The sequence below is a fragment of the Tupaia chinensis genome, unplaced genomic scaffold, assembly GCF_000334495.1.
Source record: "Tupaia chinensis unplaced genomic scaffold, TupChi_1.0 Scaffold000238_1, whole genome shotgun sequence".
In the NCBI taxonomy this organism is placed as follows: Eukaryota; Metazoa; Chordata; class Mammalia; order Scandentia; family Tupaiidae; genus Tupaia; species Tupaia belangeri.
The window spans coordinates 5,570,760-5,575,026 of NW_006159716.1; the positions used below are offsets into that span (position 1 = coordinate 5,570,760).

General features: G+C 46.2%; 1 protein-coding gene across 2 annotated transcripts in view; it reads left to right on the forward strand.

Moving 5' to 3' along the window:
• The window catches only part of KCNK5 (potassium two pore domain channel subfamily K member 5), a 43,836-nt gene that overhangs the window by 1,176 nt on the left and 38,393 nt on the right, over nucleotides 1-4,267 (forward strand). The gene's annotated exons all lie outside the window — the stretch shown is intronic.

The window sequence follows — 4,267 nt, forward strand, 5'->3', positions numbered from 1 at the left end:
CTGAGAGGCGCTCAGGCTTCCTGGAAAGTTTATCTCTCAGAGACATCCCTTTTAAAAAGTAATGTGAAATTAGCGGGTTACACAAACGAACAAAACGGGTAGTTCTTTTCCAGGGGAAAGGACAGCGTGTGGGAAGTGGGGGTACATGGGAGGAGCTCCCTCGCGTTGACACTGGGAGTTTCTTGCCTTCTGGTGCTGGTGCCCAGTGGATGGCATTGACCTCACTGAGTAAACGGGCTGGACTATCCTCGCTGGGACCTTGGGCCAATTTGGGAACTGAGATCCTCTCCTTCAGTCTCTCTAGCTCAACTGTCTACTCTTCCCGGTCTGTTAATGTCCCTCCACCCCTTCCCAGTGGAAGAACTAGGACCAGGGTTTGAAAGTTGTAGATTGCAAGGTGAACTTAGGTAAATTGTTCAAGGTATTACATTTCTCTTGGAAAAATGCTGTAAAAAAAAAAAGTCTGATAAAGAGTGCTATTTAATTTACAACAGCTCCCCAATAATTTACCCTTCTTTAGTTGTCCCTCATTTTCCAGCCTCAGTTTCCCCAAATGTGAAATGGGAATGGGCACATCTTTACCATTTGTTTCTGCCCTGGATGCTTGTACCTTGAAGACATCTCGCCAGTGGCACCCATCTGGTCCAGGGGACATTCACATGGATGAACACAGGGGTGCCTACTGGCAGCTGTGTGGGTAGGGACGTGTCCTCTAAGGAGGCCAGCGGGTTCCACGTTGAATTTTAGTGGATCTTCTGCCCTCTAGCAGTTTTTCTGGTGGAGGCAGGTGGGAGCCGATGTGGGGGAGAATGAGCATCCGAAGAGAGGTGGCTGGTTTAGCTTCTAAAGCTAAACTCTAGAACAGGGGGAGTTCTGGGATGAATCTGGTTCCTTCCGGTGGATGTCTCTTCCTTGGCTCTGTGTGTGTTGGGAGAAGGGTCACTTTATGATTTCCCTGGAGGAAACAATTCCTCTGGAGAATGAGTTTTTGTTAAATTTACTCTGGGGCTTTGTTTAGAGGGGGAGAAAGAAGGCAGGCAGGGACGATAAAGCCTTGAGCTGCAGGCGAAGTGTTTCCCTCTTTGCTGCTCCTCCACCACTGCAGGGGAAGGAAGGAAAGAATTCAAGGCTAAATGTGGGAAAATAAACTTCAAAACATAAGGAGAAGGGAAGAGGAGGGTTTAGGAGTTAGGCAGCCGGGTGCAGCTGGTGGTGAGAGCTTCGGAGGCTAGACGGCTTCCTTAAGGTGTCTGAGCAAACAAAATGCCTCTTATTTGAAGGCCCTGCTGGATCTGTCAACAGTTAGCCTCCCAAAGTGGGTGAATAACTTACAGAAGAGGATTCGGGCATGAGGCTAGTCTGATTTGGAGACTATTACAGATAAGTTCTTGAACAAGGACAGTCCTGTCCCCATTATGCAGCCAAAAAAATTCTTAAGCCAACCCTAACTGGGCGAGTCCTCTCCTTTTGTAGGAAAAAACCCAAGAAATGAAAATGGATCTGTGGAAACATTTTGCCAGCATCAGTTTCATTTTTAGAAATCTTCTTTGGTCTGCTTTCTGATCTATGCCTTGGGGCCCTGCCTCAGGCCTCAGGAAATTGATTTAAGGAAAAATGAAAACTCAAAACTCTTTTTCCCCATCTGGCTACTTGGGCACTTTCCACCTGAGGTTCTGTATTGAGCTACTTCTGCATCACCTCCTAATCATAAAGGAGCCCCCTAGCTAGGAACTCCTGGGGTGGGAGCAGGCTAGGGTTGTCGGAAGGGAGGGGCCTCAGGGTGAGGCTTTGTGGGTGCTCTTTCAAATGCATGATTAACCCACCTTTCTGTAGAAATCCTTTAGCATTCTAGCATGGTCAGGTGCTTCCTTCTGCTCACTCTGTGGTTGAATTGAAACACAGACTTTAAAGGGCTCAGCCACAGCCAGACTGGAGTGTGGTGCTCTTTTTCCTGCCTTCAGAGTCATCTTGAACTCTTCTTTTAATTTTTTTTAAGAATGTTTTTAAAATTTAACTTTCTTTCTTTCTTCCTTTCTTTAAATTTGACTCAGAGCGAAAGAGCTAGAGAGAGTGGGAAAGTGAGAAAAGCAAATAGCCAGGTCCAGGACTCCAACCATGGTTGGCCATGTGGAAGTCTAGCGCCCTTAACCACCATGCCACCTGCTGGCCTCTTGAACCTTTGTTTTCAAACCATTTGTTCCACCAGATTTCTGGTAACCTGCACTCTCCCTGCCTCTTTCTAAGTTGCAGAGGGGTCCCACAGGGGAAGTACCATTCACTGCACACCTATGTTTGTGTTGGGTATTGTGGGTGGTGTGAGCTGCATTTTATGAGAAGGAGCACAGGCTGGTTTTGACAGCTGCTTATCAAGCCCTTTCACTTATTTTTGCCTCCCTTTCCTCATGTGCAATTTGAGGGTTGGGCCAGGCTTCAGCCAAGTAGAGACATTTATAGAAAGCAAGCAAGTCTCCTGCACTAGCATTTATTGAGCACTCTTTGAGCAAGGTAGTTTACTAAGTGTTTTACCTGCGTTATTTCAGGTACTCTTTATAGTCGCTTATGTATTCAGATAAGGAAACTGAAGCCCTGAGAAGTTTTAAAGTGACCACATGACACAGCTAGAGAGATAGTTTGGGGGAGGGGGGACCAGGCAGTCTGTCTCAGGAGCCTGTACCCAGGTATGGTCTGGCCTTTCCCCTTGGGCATGTAAAGCTGTTGAATTGTTGCTCTGTAAATGAGCTTAACAAATTGGTTCAGCCAGGCTCTGTTCTGCTAGGAAATTCTGTTTTCTATTTTCCTAGAATAGGGAATGGTATGAAGGCTTTTCTTGTGTTGCAGGTTGGCCCAGCACCCGCTCCATTAATGAAGTAATTCATCAGTGCACTTCCCCCATTTATGCATCTTATTTTGGAGCAACCCATCCTCCTCCCTTGCAAAAAACAAACAAACAAACAAAAAAACCCCAGAAGGCTAGATTGAAGAGGAATATTTTAGTTCATGAATTCCCAAGAACAGAAATAATTACATGAGTCTGGGTGCTTGAAGGAATAGAGGTTTATTCAGCTCCCAGTTTGTAGGTCCTAGTTCCAAAGTTCAGGGTCCACATTTGGTAAGGGTGTTGTTGGTGAGTCTCCGGCAGTATATGACATCACGTGTCAAGAACTTGCATAAGAGGGGTTGGCAGGTGGCGTCATGGTTAAAGGCTCTGGACTCCCACATGGCTGACCATGATTCAAATCTCGGACCTGGCAGCTTACTCTCTCTCTCTCTGTGTGTGTGTGTGTGTGTGTGTGTGTGTGTGTGTCTTGCTCTGGTTGAATTAAAAACAGCAATAACGATAAGCAAAATAAAGGAAATAATAATTTTAAAAAAGAGAGAACTTGCACAAGAGTGCGTGTCTCTGTGGTAATACATAATACACGTGTCTCTGTTTTGGTCTTTCCTTATAAAGCTTACTATCCTGCTGATCCTTAATCACCTCTCAACCCCCCACCCACCTTTCAAAGCCCAAATCCCTACCATCTCAACACCTTTATAAGGGCTCACCAAAATTTAACACATGAATTTTGGAGGGACACACTCAAACCTAAGCAGGAAGAACCTTCAGCCCCTGCTTTGCAGTGATCATAAACAGGAAGGATTTGTGAGCTCACCCAGCAGATACAGACACTTTGAATAACTGCTTTGATACACTCTTAATTTAATCTTGTTGACCACCCCAAGAATGAGAAGCTGAGGGGAAAGGTGATGTAACTCACCTAGGATCATTTAGTACAGTCTAGTTTCACGTCTTAGTGTGTCATATATCAAAGTGCATGGGAATTAGTCAGCGAGCATTTAAGCCCTCACTGTGTACCAGGCATTAGGCAAGACCCTGAGAATAAGAAAAGTTAGGCCAGGCTCAGCTGCTGTGGGTCCCAATAGAAGTACTCAGGAGGGTCCCTTAATGAGGGACCCTGGCCCAATCTCAGCAGTCAGGGAGGGCTCTCTCAGACGAACACAAACCTGGGGAGGTGGGGGAGGGGGGAGTTTTGGAATTAGAAGAATTAGAAGAACCTAGCTGGAAATAGAAAGGACCCCTTTCTATTCCCCCTGGGAATCGGGGGACTGTTAGCTTATAGCTGTGGCTCTTGAGATTCTCATGTCTCCTGGAGCTGAGATGAGGTCACCCCAGGTCCTGCCCTCTACTCTGGTACTCCAGACTGAACTCTGGGTGTTTCTAGGTGGTTCCTATAACTCCTCTGTTCCCCACTGGTCTCTCTCCCCA